The sequence below is a fragment of the Chenopodium album genome, chromosome 19 (assembly GCF_948465745.1).
Source record: "Chenopodium album chromosome 19, dcCheAlbu1.1, whole genome shotgun sequence".
Classification (NCBI taxonomy): domain Eukaryota; kingdom Viridiplantae; phylum Streptophyta; class Magnoliopsida; order Caryophyllales; family Amaranthaceae; genus Chenopodium; species Chenopodium album.
In genome coordinates this window covers 35,510,512-35,525,705 of record NC_137852.1, presented here as the reverse complement: position 1 = coordinate 35,525,705, position 15,194 = coordinate 35,510,512, and positions in this window count along the sequence as shown.

Here is a 15,194-nt window from a genome sequence, read left to right as displayed (position 1 = left end):
GGTTTGGTTTCGTGGAGGTGGTCGCATGTGGGTTTCGGTTTAATTGGGTTTCGTGGTGGTTCAATTAGTGGTGGTTTAATTAGTGGTGGTGGTTCCATCTCACTCCTTCATCTTCCCCATCTTCTATCTAGATCTAGAGGTGGAGGTGATCACATGTCGGGGGTCTAGGTGGTGTTCTAGGTTTCGTGGGTGTTGTGGGTTGTCTAGGTGGTGTTGGGTTTAGTGGTGGTGGTTGATATTAATTTAAATTGTGGTGGTGGTGGTTGGGATTAATTCAATTTGTGGGAGGAGTTTTCGATGGTGGTGGTTTCGGTCGGTTTGTTGGTGGTGGTTTTCGTGAGTTCTGGGTTTCGGTTGGGGTGGTTTTCGGTGGGTTATGGGTTGAAGGTGATGGTGGTGGTGGTTTTCGGTGGGTTTTGGGTTTCAGTGGTGGTGGTGATTCTGGGTTCTGGGTTTTCGGTAGTGGTGGTGGTGGTTTACAATGGGTTTTGGGTTTCGGTGGTGGTGGTGATTGTTGGTTATGAGTTTGGTGGTTTATTGATTTTGGTTAATTGTGAATTTTTTTTTTTTAAAATTAGATTGACATTTAAGTACTACCCTTGTATTTCAATAATCATGTTTTAAAACTTTTGCCTAAGAGTATGTGCTACCCCCCTTTGTTGCAAATAACTGTTAACGGAGGTAGTATTATTAAAACTTATATAAAGTACAAAATATATTATTATATTGATAAGGGGCCCACACTTTTTGTCAAATGTGACTCAAAGTTGAGTTTCTTTTGGAGTTTCTAAGTTTATATTCTTTGCAAAAAATACTCTCTCTTTCCTAATAATATCTCTCTCAAGTTTCACCATTGGAGATGGTCTTATCTTCTTATTTCTTTTTTCTTTCTTCTTTTCCTTTTTATTTGACGATGAAGGCACGTGTAAGCGGTGGTGTATTGGAGTAGTAAACCAAATGGGCTTTCTTTTAGTTATTAGTATTTGTCAATCCACTCCTTTTTCTTCTTACTTTCCTATCAAAAACACACAATTTGGTATTAAGTACCAATTATTATAAAGATAGCTATAAAATAAAATACTAATATGTACTAAGAACTTAAATTATTAAAGTGGATAATTTCATAAAATAACTAATAAAAAGCGATTGCATGACTAATATTATGGACTAAAAATATGGTATATTATGTATTTATCAGCTAGCGGGCGTTTTGGGCTATTTCGAGCTGGGTTGAAAAAAAAAATTAACAATTGTGGAGTAAAATATTTAAAATGTTGTTTAGGCTCAACAAAAAAATCAGTTTTGAGTGAATTAATCCGACCTGACTCTAGGCCTAATTCTAATGTCCATGCCCGCGCAAAGGATGGGAATTTTTTTTTATCATCTCTACATGCATTGTGAAATTATCCAATGTCAAATCGCCACAATAAAAATTACAAAAAAACATACATGGACCTGGTTCACAATAATATTATTGTAGACTTGAGATTCAAACTCGCCCAATTGACTATTGTGAACAGAGCAACCTTAATTTTAACATAGTTCATCAAAACTCGTGTGACCCCTTTAATATTATAGTGAATCTAAAATACTACGTTATGTTAAACAAGGTGACTGTAATTTAAATATATAGTGACTTTTACTATTTCATTGACTAGTGTATTAAAAATTTCATTAGAATTAAACTCTTATGACCCTTATAATAGACCAATGACTATAATTTTAAAATAATAATCTTTATTTTAACATAGTGAACTTTTTCATTAATAGAATGACCATAGTGTCTCTAATATTATTGGCCCACAATACATACATTAATATGAACTAGGTATAACTGGATTGGGTTTGGACCCAGGTACATGCAGCTTGATGGAGCAATGAGAGCTTGCAGCAGACTGCAATCTTGGTTTAAAAATATCTCTGATCCATGCTTGTATTCTAGCAGTGATATATCTAGTTTGGAGAGTCAGAAACATGGCCTTATGGGAAAAGAAAATCATGAACATTCCCAACATTATACATCATTTTACAAAAGGATGTAAAATCTAGAATGCTAGCTATAGGTGGGAAAAAACTAAATGTAGATAATAGAGCTTGGCTTGAAGGCCTTAGTGTATAGATGCCTTGGTTGTATAGCTGTTTGGGCTCTTTTGCCTGCATTTTTTGCCCTCGGGCTTAATATAAGTTGTAAATCTCTTTTGGAAGTAATAAAATCTGCTTATTGTAAAGAGGGTGTGCCGACCCATTAAAAGCCTAGGACTTTACACTTGTTAAGGTGTATTAGGATTTGAATTCTTGATTGTTTGGGAGACTTTAAATTAGAGTTGATCACTACGCTTTTTTGTAAGAAACAAGTAAGGAGTCGCCAATTACCTTTCGGAAATTTCATAAACCTCATTCATGCCTTTCTCCCAAGTAGAGTTCAAGGGATATTTAGCACGAATCTTAAGTTTTCCTCATGCCCAAATTGGTCTACGTGTACCAAAGATGAGTTCGGGAGGGAGGGTACTATAGCGTTTCTTTTAGGGAAGAATCCCTATTCTAGCCCTAGTGCGGCCTCTACTAGCTCTTCCCTTTTCACAATTTCATCACCAAACAATATATGCAACGTGAAACCTAAAAACTAAGTTAATTGATTTTATTTACACGCTTCAATCATGTAGGATTTACATTGCAAAAGTCGTTAATTTTATTTAATTCTAATTCGTGAAAAGAAAAAGAAATAAACAATATTCGCCTTGACTTAGGTGATATAATAACAATTAATTATCAATTCTAGTCTTTATAAAACAAAAGAATACTATGTGAGATTAAATAATTAAAAGATTGTTAAAGTGATCAAAAAACACTAATTAATCAATTAAAGTTATTTAAACAAGAAAAGGAAAGTGATCTATCTAAGTCCTCAAGAAACTAATTGTTCTTCTTCGTACGCTTAGATCTCAATCTTAGATTCTTTCTTTTTGTACCTCCAAGGGCTTCAATGGATTTAATTAGGGTTGTGTAGGCGTCGCTCGAAGTGCGCCTACTTAAAAGCATGTGGTGAATATGCTTGGCACTCATAGGAATTGGGAATTGATATATACAATTAGGGACAACGATTAGGGACAAAGCAAAGTAGGGAGCCGCCAACAAGCTTTTAAGAAACTTGTAAACCGTTCACGGATCATTTAAGGCAACCACGATTAAAGGACAACGAAAGGCAACAATGATTGACCCGTGAAGGTTACACCCCATTCATAATCCATGAGATTACTCCATATGGTTCGGAACCACGAAAGGAGGATCGGGGATGATGTTACGAAGTGAGTCATGGAGTCACATTCGCCCGTATTGGCCTCTACTCGATTCTTATAGTGAAAAGTATTCCTGTGATCTCAAAGGCATGCTAACAAAGATTCAATTTTCTCCAAACTATAATTATTCTAAATTAGTTGAATATTAATGCAACATATAATTCTAAAATATTAGTGATCACTTGATTAAATAACAAGATTAAAGGAACCTAAACCGGTTGTCCAAATTATCTTATTAGGCGTTATTTTCAATTACATATTCCCTTTAACATGCAATACGGTGATCAATAATAACAATAGAATAAACAATAATATTGGAAGCAATATAACAATAATAACATTAGTCCAAATCAAATAATAATAATAATAATCACGATATTAGCAATATAAACTAAAATAAGTAATTAAATTAATTACTCACATTCCACGCGTTCCTTTTAATTGCTACATCAGAATAAACTGTTAGTAACTTCAATAAAAAATATAAATAAAATGGAAATTAAATTAAATAAATGTAGATTTTATTTGGCCCAAACCCTCAGTTATTTATACCTTTCATGCCTTGGTTTAAGGACGGAACCTCGGGTTAAGTATGGACTCCTTGGAGTGCTTAGGGGAAGAATGATGTAATTAGGAATATAGGTTTGAGGCTTAGAATATGAGAGACAGAGAATAGAATGATTTTTGGTGGAAAAGAGAGGAAGAGAAAAGGATTTGATGCCCCGAACTACAGAAAGGGGGGTCCTATTTATAGGGAAAATGAGCAAAGGGAACACACGGAACCCTAAAAAGATAAAATCCCTAAAAAAAGGCTACCGTGACACGGTAGAAGGCACCGTGTCACGGGGAATCCCACCGTCAGACGGGGAAAATCCCGTGACACGGTGGACTACAGTGTAACATGGTAAATAATTAGGGTATGGGGGGATAAAACGCGTGAAGGGTTTATGCGGAAAAGACACGGAATGGCCCCATGTCACAGCAGGGGCACCGTGTCACGGAGAATCCCACCATCAGACGGGGCAAACTCCCGTAACACAGTGCTTTTGCACTGTGCGCGGTGATTCTAGGTTTTTACCCGTTTTTAAAATCATCATAACTTTTGATCCGTAACTTGGAATAAGTCATATAATATATCATTAGAAAGCATATCAAGTCTACTTTCCAACCCAATTAGAATCAGGTCAAAATAATGTGTATATTTTATGATATGGCCGTTTTAGTAGAAGGATGTCGGTTTTGGGCCGAGTTTAGTGTTTTGCTCATATCTTTTTCGTTATAGCTCGGAATTGGGCTTATGATATATGGTTGGAAAGCTTACTGAAAGGTTTATACAAAAAAATAATAATTGGATGAATATTATATAGCCATAAAATCAGTTCAGCTCGGTTTGTGATGTGGATACGGAAAGTGGAAAGTAAGTTATGGTTTAGGGAAATGAGCTAGGAAATGGATTGGTTTATGAAATGTATTGGATAGAAACATGGATTTAAGCACTCTAAAGATTACATACTCAACCCGACCAATAACGGCGGTGAAAGGTGTTCATCATCGGGTTTGATTTTGGGGAGACATTTTTAGGTGTCTTCAGAAGCCTCCACTTTGTCTAAGTTTGTAGAAACGACAGTTTCGAAAACGATATCCAAATTAGTCGATTGCATTGGGACAGAGAATGATTTAAGAAGTTCTGCGATCCTAAATCAATCTGTATACGCCAATACCTGCAGAAAAATGTTAGTTCTACAGATAAAAGGGATAGAATACGTATTTGACACCAGTGTATCAGTGACAAATAAGTTTGGTAGCTTCCTATGCTTGAAGGAATCCACCGGATGATACTTTCCATGCTTGAGGAAAGTCGACAGATGATGTTGGCAGTGTTCTAAGCTAGAAGAAACCCACCGGTTAAGATACTTTCCATGCTTGAGGAAAGTCGATAGATAGACAAATTTCCATGCACTAGACGAAAATATGAGTTGGCCACCGGTTCAAAACCCCCCTATGCCGCCCGTTTTGAACCGGTGACCATTGGGGGGTGGCAATAATATTATTAAAAAGCCACCGGTTCAAAGCCGGTGGCAAAAACAATTATTGCCACCGGTTAACCGGTGGCAATAATGCTTCCCGCAATTTTTTTTTTATGGTATTAAAAAGTATTGCCACCGGTTAACCGGTGGCAATAATGCCCATAAAAAACAAAAAAAAATTTTTTTTTTTTTTTTGCATTTATTTTACTTAAATTGTAACAGAAATAATATATATATATATATATATATATATATATATATATATATATATATATATATATATATATATATATATATATATATATGTAAATTATATAAAAACACATATATATTCATCAGTATCTAGTAATTGTACACTTTTTAAGAGTAAAAAAACCAAATTAATAATTACAACTAAATTACTCATACAACAATTCCAATTTAAAACAACTAAATTAATCAAATTACACAAAACTAAAATTCCAACATTAAAAACCAAAAAAAAAATTTACAATAAAAACCAAAAAACATTACAACATTAAAAGTAAAAAACAACCATATAACACCTAAATCAATAATCCTACATCTTTTTTCTTCGATTTAACATCTACATCCAAATCAATACACCTGCATAAAAAAAAAATTCGATTAATTAAAAAAAAATAAGCTGCGAAAAAAAGATAAAAACTAGAACTGTATAAGCTGCGAACAAAAAAAAACCCATAAATCGATTTAAATCGGTTAAATAAACCCAGAAAAATACACAAAATATAAACAAAACCCAGAAATTAAATAAAAACCCAGAAAATTAACACAGAAAACTAAAACCCAAAAAAAAAAAAGAAAAAAAAAACCCAGAAAAAAATTAAACAAAAATCCCAGGAATTAGTGAAAACCCGAGAGTTAAATCGAACTAAAAAAAATCAAATTGATTTTCAAAACGAGAACGAAAAACAAAATGAGAATTAAATCGAACTCAAAAAAACAAACTGATTTTCACGAACTCAAAAAAAAAAAGAAAGAAAAAACCCAGAATTAAAATCAATTAAAAATCGAATTAAATCGACGAAAACACTCAAAAAAAATCCATAATCGACTAATTAACCCAAAAAAATCAATAACTAGTAATGAAACAAATACCCAAAACACAAACCCATAATTAATTGATTAAAATCTAGTAAAAACCCAGAATTAATTGATTAAACAAAAACCCAGAATTTAAAATAAAAAACCAAGAATTAATTGATTAATCACAAACCTCGTGCATGTCTTCGTTGTGCATGTTTTCATGGTGGTCTTGATGATGGTGCACGAACTCAAAACCAAGGAGAAGGAGAAGAGGAGATCGAAGGAGAAGAGGGAGAAGGAGACGAAGGAGATGAGAAGGAGGAGATCGAAAGAGAAGGAAAGAGAAGGAGGAGATCAGATGAGAAAGAGAAGGAAAGAGAAGGAGGAGATCAGATGAGAAATGAAAGAGAAAGAGAAAGAAGAGAGGGGAGAGCAGGAGAGAGAAAGAGGAGAGGGACGGCTGAGAGGGAAATGAGGTAGGGTTTGGGGTATTTAAGGGGGCGTTTTTTTTTTTAATTGCTAATTGCCACGGGTTCAAACCGGTGGCATAAATGGTAAAGGCCACCGGTTCGGTTTAAACCTGTGGCAATGTGAATTAGCCTAACCCGTCCATTTTTTAAGCCACCGGTTTTCAAAAACCGGTGGCCATAGAGCGGTGACTTTTTGTATTTTTCTACTAGTGATGCATGCTTGAGGAAAAATTTGTCTGATGATGAAATTGCAAGTCTCTGTGTATCGAAAACCTTGCACCGTGAATCATCTTTGCTTGGGAGATGATCACTAAAATGATGATGGTTCGATTGTCCCCGAACGTGGGCTGTAGTTGGTTCGCTTGTCCCCGAACGTGGGTTGTAGTTGGTTCGCTTGTCCCCGAACGTGGGATGTAATTGGTTCGCTTGTCCCCGAACGTGGGATGTAATTGGTTCGCTTGTCCCCGAACGTGGGTTGTAGATGATCCGCTTGTCCCCGGACATGGGCTGTAGATGGTCCGCTTGTCCTCGGACGTGAGTTGTAGTTGAGACCTGCAAAATAAAATTTGCCAAGGGACTCGTGTAGACTATGATTGACTTGACCAACTGACTTGACCAAGTTTGACTTGACATGACTTGACATGACATGACATGTGTATGACTTGTGATTGTGTGTGTGTGTGTGTATACATGTATGATTTGATTGTGTGTGCAAACACAAGGAAACGAAGACGCCAAAGCAAAAATTTTCCGTCATTTTTGTCATGAATGGAGGGTACTGACTTTCTCCCGAAAAAGAAAGACATGAAAAAAAGTTTTATTTTCGAACTTCCCTCAAAAAAGAAATTTGAAAAAGTTTTATTTAACTTCCCCAAAAGAAAAGATATGAAAAAGGGAAGAAGGTTTGAACCTCCTCGTCCAGCAAGACGAAATGAATCGCATGCATTGATCGAATTGCTTTTCTTAAAGATAATGTATGCATGATACATGTTCTTAGGCCAGGAGGCTAAGGACAATTACATCACGTGACACGATAGATGAATTAACTTAGGTCATGGAGCTAAGCATCATATATGGTGTAAAGAAATGATCTCGAACGTCGCTTAGGTCTGGAAGGTAAGCACGTATATAGATGAAGTGATTATTGCATAATGAACGTTGCTTATTAGGTCAAAGAGCTAAGCACGATATGCTTTATATGATTAAAAATCATTGACATAAATGTTGTTCAACGCATTATGTGATGTGTGAAACAATGAACATTGCTCAGGTCAGGAAGTTAGGCAAGTAAACAATGTTTCTTCTAAAGAATATTGTCTTGAAAGATGATGACATGCACAGTGTTGAAACAAGATTTCATGATGAAGGGTTCTTAAAGGGAAAGATGATATGGCTATGTATGTGTGAGTGAAGTGTGTGAAAGTGATACTAAGGTTGGCTGCAAAGGTTGTGGTGATGGAAATAGATGTGGGAAGAGTCAAAGATGATGACTCTTGTCGGGCTGGGTAAGCTAAGTGATGTGGGTTCAAGCCCCCAAGTCTAGCTCTAAATGGTAAGGGATAAGCATTGGATATTCTTTGACTCAATCATGCATAGATATGAATATGAATGTGGCCGCACCTCAATGTGAGGTTGCCTACGTATCCGTTAGGAATCAGGCTGAATGTAGCTCTAACCGAACTTTGTACAAGTGTATGTACACCTCTTTAGGGTTGTAATGTGTTTAAGTTGATGGTTTAAGGAAGAAAGGGATAAAAGGCTCAAAACCCGAGAGAAACCCCCCGATATGTGTAATTGTGTATTTGAAAACTTTAAATTTTCAAGTTTTATTTTTCACATTTTTTTTTGCTTTGAATTTTTTTTTTTTTTTTTTTCATTCTTTTGAATCAATGTAGGAAATCTCAGATCATGCGGTTCATCACTCACTTAGCATTCATGTTTCTCAGGCACGGTACCAAGCACTCGATGAGAGACGCAATTTGAGACGTGTTCATATCGAAGACATTGGAACACTTGCCTATAGACATTGTTTTTTATTTACTTTTTTTTTATTTGTTTATTTGAACTTGCTTTCTTACTGTTACACAAATTGCACATCTTTCCATCCCTGGGTTAAGTGAATGCGGGTTGAATAAATAAGGTAAATCTTTAGACGAGGCTCAAAGTGGTTGACGAAGAAATGGAATGAGTGTTTGAAAATGTTTTAAAGGAATGAATAGGTTGCAAAGGTGCCTCAAATCATTGGTGTACCTTGTGTTTAGTTCGGCATTTTTTTTAAATGAAAATTGCTATAATCGAGATATAAAGGAATAATGCTCATTTTATTGATGGAAATGGCGAATAAGATAACAAAATTATCAAATTATAGAAAAAGGAAATCCAAACACTAAACTTAGGAAGGGAAATCTATGCTATATTTAAAAGGGTGAAAGGGAAAAAATCATGAAATCTTGCACAAAGAGCTCACCGCGCGCCTTGTCTTCATTGTTGCTTGTCACTTTTTACCACCTAGAGGAACTGGAAGTTTGTTGGCATCAACAAGATCCTGAATAGCATACTTTATATTCCAGCATTGTTCGGTAGAGTGACCCCTTCCTTGATGGAACTTGCAATGGGCGTTGGGGTTCCATTTGGTGCTCCTTTCTTCAGGTTTAGGCTCTGGAAATGGCCCAATAGGTGTGATTAAGCCTTGTCCGTAAAGGCGATCAAAGGCTACATCATAAGTCATTCCTAAAGGAGTGTAGGTTCTCCTTTTCTTGGGCAATGGAGCATCAAGAGGTAATACTTCATTGAGATCAACTTGGCTTATATTGTTGGTAGTACTTTCCTGCTTAGAAGACGAAGAAGAAGGAAGGTCGTTCTTCTTGTTTTTCCAAGTGTTGTTATTGTTACTACCAGCAGTCTTTATTAGCTCGTCCTCGATATTGATGCCAATGTCATATACAGCTTCAAAAGTGTTCAAGGGAAGAAATTTGAGATGTTGCTTGTACTTGTGAGTCAGATTTTGGATGAAGAGGCGAATCATCTCTTTTTCTTTGGTAGGATTTACCAAGAGTGCAGCTGTTTCCCTCCACCTGTTTAGATAAGCAATGAAGCCTTTATTCTCTTTCTGTTTGAGAATTGAGAGTTCACGTTCAGAAGTTTTACTTTGAATGTTACACTTGTAACGGTTCATAAAACTGTCGGTGACATCTTGCCAAGTCGCAGTACGCTTGGCATCTAGGGAATAAAACCATTGTTGGCAAGCATGTTCTAAGGAGAGAGGGAACACCGTAGGGAAGAGTGTTACGTCCAATCCCTTAAGAGCCATGGTTGTAGAAAAAGCCTTCAAATGAAACATAGGGTTATCAGTAGGCTTGAACTTGGGAATGTCAGCAGTGGAAAACTTCTCAGGAAGCCTATTCCTTATGTTCAGAGAAGTGGCAGGTTGCTCTACATAGGTAAACTCTTCAAAGATCTTACTCATCTCTTTTCTGATCTTGTCTATTGCAGCTACAGTGGCATTACTTTGATTGTTTTGCTCTACCGTGAGAACCCTGGTAGTGAGTACTTCCATCATAGTAGACAACCTCTCGATGGCTTGGTTCATGTTCTCCATATATTCCTTAGTGGCGGCCATTGGTTAATTGAAAGTAAATGGGGGATGGACTCTGTGGAGATGATTGTGGTGGTTTTCTTGTACGCCTCTTAGGCATAAGAGGTTGCTGCAGTAATGACTCAAAGTACCAACCTACCCCTGCTCCTTGACCAAGTTCCGTGAATTGAAATAAAATAACTTAATTGTTTGACTCATTGCTCAAGATAGGAAAGGAAGGAAAGAAAGACATTTGAAAAACAGGTGAGAAAACTCCACTCATTTTTTTATGACGAAAATGGGGGTGCATGAACCTAGTATACGATCATAAACGACATGGTGCACGACTCAAGTCGAAACATAAAGAAAGTGTGTGGACTATTCTTGACTCGTGAGTGATTAAGTGATGTCATAAGATTTGTGGTATGATCGTATGGCTAGACATGTGAACAGTAACCAAAATGACCGATGCGAGGACCAAATTAACAATGAAGACTAAAAGAAAACTGACTGGAATTATTTGATAGGCACCGTGACACGGCAAATTGTACCGTGTCACGGCACAGGCTGACGTGGCACGCCAAATTATTTTTTATTTTATTTTTGTTGGAAATCCACCGTGCCATGACGGACTCTACCATGACACGGTGAGCTTTCTAATGGCGCGATGGAAGCTGACGTGGCACGACAATTTTTTATTTTTTTTTTGCTGAAATCCACCGTGCCACGGTGGACTCTGCCGGGACACGGTGAGCTTTCTCGTGGCGCGGTGGAAGCTGACGTGGCACGACAAATTTTTTTTTTTTTTTGCTGAAATCCATCGTGCCACGTCATAAATTTAGAATTCCGACAGAAAATTTAATATGCGACCGAAATAATTTCGTCAAAAAATTGCGACGAAACTTCATTTTGACCAAAATATTTTTGTCATAAATTTTTTTTCGTCGTAATTTTCGTCGAAAAATAATTCCGTCGCCAACAAATGGTATTGCGACAACTAGGGGTGAGCAAAAATTCAGGGTACCCTGATCTGGAACCGGAACCTGTTCGGAACCGCAGGTTCCAAACCCGTAACGTGTTGATCAGGTTCCGGTTCCGGGTAATAAAATTGGGAACCTGTTGCAACAAGTTCCGGTTCTGGGTAATAAAATTTTGGACCTAGAACCTGTAGGGTACCCTGTTAATACATGTTCCCTATAGGGTACATGAAACCAAAACCTATATGGTATTAAATATTCTAGACAATTAGTGTTGGTTTATTATATTTGAAGTAGTTTACTAAAGTTGTAAGCTTTTATTATGAATATCCATTTTTAAAAATATAGAATTGCCACAATTTATCAAGTAACTATTAAGCTTACTTTGAAAGACAGGGTACCCTGTTTAGGAACCGGAACCTACATGTTCCGGTTCCGGTTCCCAATTCTTAGGAACCTGTTACAACAGGTTCCGGTTCTGGTTCCTATTTTTAGGAACCTGTTGCAACAGGTTCCGGTTCCGGGTACCGATATTTTTACAGGGTACCCTGCTATGCTCACCCCTAGCGACAACTACTTCCGACGGAAACCCTTATACCGACGGATTTTTCAAAGTTTCCGACGGAATTTTTCTATCGCAATTTTGGTGTTTTCTTGTAGTGTTGGTTGATAATATATACTCCCTCCGTTTTTTACTTAACCCGTTTTGACTTTTACACTATTCACCATCCTTCCTTTGACCATCTTTTGTGAATTATTGTAAGTAAAAATTTATTCATGTGTTCTGTTAATTTAAAAATATATTCATGTGTGATCTTGTTAGATTAATCTTAATAAGTACTATCATAATAATTAATTTCTATGATTTTTACTTGTGAGGAATTAAAGTTATTGGTAGTTAAAGTTTGCATTGGCAAGTGTGATAAAAGAAACAAGTCAAGTAAAAAAGAACGGAAGAAGTAGGAACTTAGCTTTGATTTCCTAGAAATTTATTTCCTATGTTTTATTAGTTAACTTGATGATTCTTTATTTAACTTAACAAATTTCAAGAAAGAAAGAGATTGAACTATTAGTGATACTTATTCAAGTAGGCCCAATAATAATCATGGGAATTGTGACTTACTAAGAGGGGGGGAGGCACCGTGACACGGCAAACTGTACCGTGTCACGGCACAGGCTAACGTGGCACGCCATGCCAATTTTTTTTTTATTTTTTTTGTTGGAAATCCACCGTGCCACGGTGGACTCTACCGTGACACGGTGAGCTTTCCCGTGGCGCGGTGGAAGCTGACGTGGCACGACAATTTTTTTTGTGCTGAAATCCACCGTGCCACGGTGGACTCTACCGTGACACGGTGAGCTTTCCCGTGGCGCGGTGGAAGCTGACGTGGCACGACAATTTTTTTTTATTTGCTGAAATCCACCGTGCCACGGTGAGCTTTCCCGTGGCGCAGTGGAAGCTGACATGACACGGCAATTTTTTTTTTAACGCTAATCACTAAGTGAGTATGGTCCATTGGCAATTGTTAGTCATAAAATAATCCACCATAGACAAAGAAAGATCATTAAGGTTAGATCAAAACGATCAAATATACACACATCACGTAGGCACAATGATGGAAAGAAGAGTTCGCAACCTAAAGTCAAGTTCTATGTTCCACTATGGTCGGGTTTATTAGGTGTCAAAGGGTACCATGATTAAGAGTTTGGACGCGTTAGCAAGGCAACCTCCCTTGAGGGTGTATGCCAACGGGCGGCTCAGCGGGATCGTGATGAAATCGAACTCGACTCCATGGTTTGGGTGGATTTAATAACTCGGATGAACCCTTATTTCCATGAGCGTTTTTGGGTTGATGGAGCTTAAATCCCCCGGGGCTAAGACGTATGTAGAACACATACGGTTTTTCAAAAAAAACCGAAGGAAGTTGACTGTGAGAAGAGAAAATAAGCCACCAGAGTGATTTAAGGATTGTCGTGACATGGCAAAGAGCACCGTGTCACGGTGCTGCCCACCGTAAGACGGTGAACTGCACCGTCACACGACAAATTCTGCCGTGACATGATAGTCAGAAAATCTGACTGGTGCCCTGTTTTTCTTCGTATGCAATCAAGTTGTTCAATTTTTCCTACGAGACAGATCTAAATGCGACGTTAAAACGTCTATGCTTATGCAAAAATGCCAAATTAATCACAGGAATATTTTTCAAGAATCTTTCAAGTCTCATCCACTCATCTTAATTAAATACCGATCACTCAAATCGATAAATAACCAAGAATCCTCCCAGTGGAGTCGCCAAATTGTAGGCGTTGCTCGAGTGCGCCTACTTAAAAGCATGTGGTGAATATGCTTAGCACTCATAGGAAGTGGGAATTGACATATACAATTAGGGACAACGATTAGGGACAAATCAAAGTAGGGAGCCGCCAACAAGTTTTTAAGGAACTTATAAACCGTTCACGGATCATTTAAGGCAACCACGATTAGGGGACAACGAAAGGCAACAATGATTGACCCGTGAAGGTTACACCCCATTCATAATCCATGAGATTACTAACTCCATATGGTTCGGAACCACGAAAGGAGGATCGGGGATGATGGTACGAAGTGAGTCATGGAGTCACATTCGCCCGTATTGGCCTCTACTCGATTCTTATAGTGAAAAGTATTCCTGTGATCTCAAAGGCATGCAAACAAAGATTCAATTTTCTCTAAACTATTATTATACTAAATTGGTTGAATATTAACGCAAGATATAATTCTAAAATATTAGTGATCACTTGATTAAATAACAAGATTAAAGGAACCTAAACCGGTTGTCCAAATTATCTTATTAGGCGTTATTTTCAATTACATATTCCTTTTAACATGCAATACGGTGATCAATAATAACAATAGAATAAACATTAATATTGAAAGCAATATAACAATAATAACGTTAGTCCAAATCAAATAATAATAATCATGATATTAGCAATATAAACTAAAATAAGTAATTTAAATTAATTAATCACATTCCACGCGTTCCTTTAAATTGCTACATCATGAATAAATTGTTAGTAACTTCAATAAAAAATATAAATAAATTGGAAATTAAAATAAATAAATGTAGATTTAATTTGGCCCAAACCCTCAGTTATTTATACCTTTCACGCCTTGGTTTAAGGACGGAACCTCGGGTTAAGTATGGACTCCTTGGAGTGCTTAGGGGAAGAATGATGTAATTAGGAATATAGGTTTGAGGCTTGAATATGAGAGACAGAGAATAGAATGATTTTTTTGTGGAAAAGAGAGGAAGAGAGAAGGATTTGATGCCCCGAACAGCAGAAAGGGGGGTCCTATGTATAGGGAAAATGAGTAGAGGAAACACACGGAACCCTAAAAAGATAAAAACCCTAAAAAAAGGCTACCGCGACACGGTAGAAGGCACCGTGTCACGGAGAACCCCACCGTCAGACGGGGAAAATCCCGTGACACGGTGGACTACAATGTGATGCGGGAAATAATTAGGGTACGGGGGATAAAACGCGTGAAGGATTTACGCGAAAAAGACACAAAATGGCCCCGTGTCACAGCAGGGGCACCGTGTCACGGAGAATCCCATCATCAGACGGGGAAAACTCCCGTGACACGGTGCTTTTGCACTGTGCGCGGTGATTCCAGGTTTTTACCCGTTTTTAAAATCATCATAACTTTTGATCTGTAACCCGGAACAAGTCATATAATATATCATTGGAAAGCTTATCAAGTCTACTTTCTTACTCAATTAGAATCAGGTAAAATGATTTGTAGATTTTAAGATATG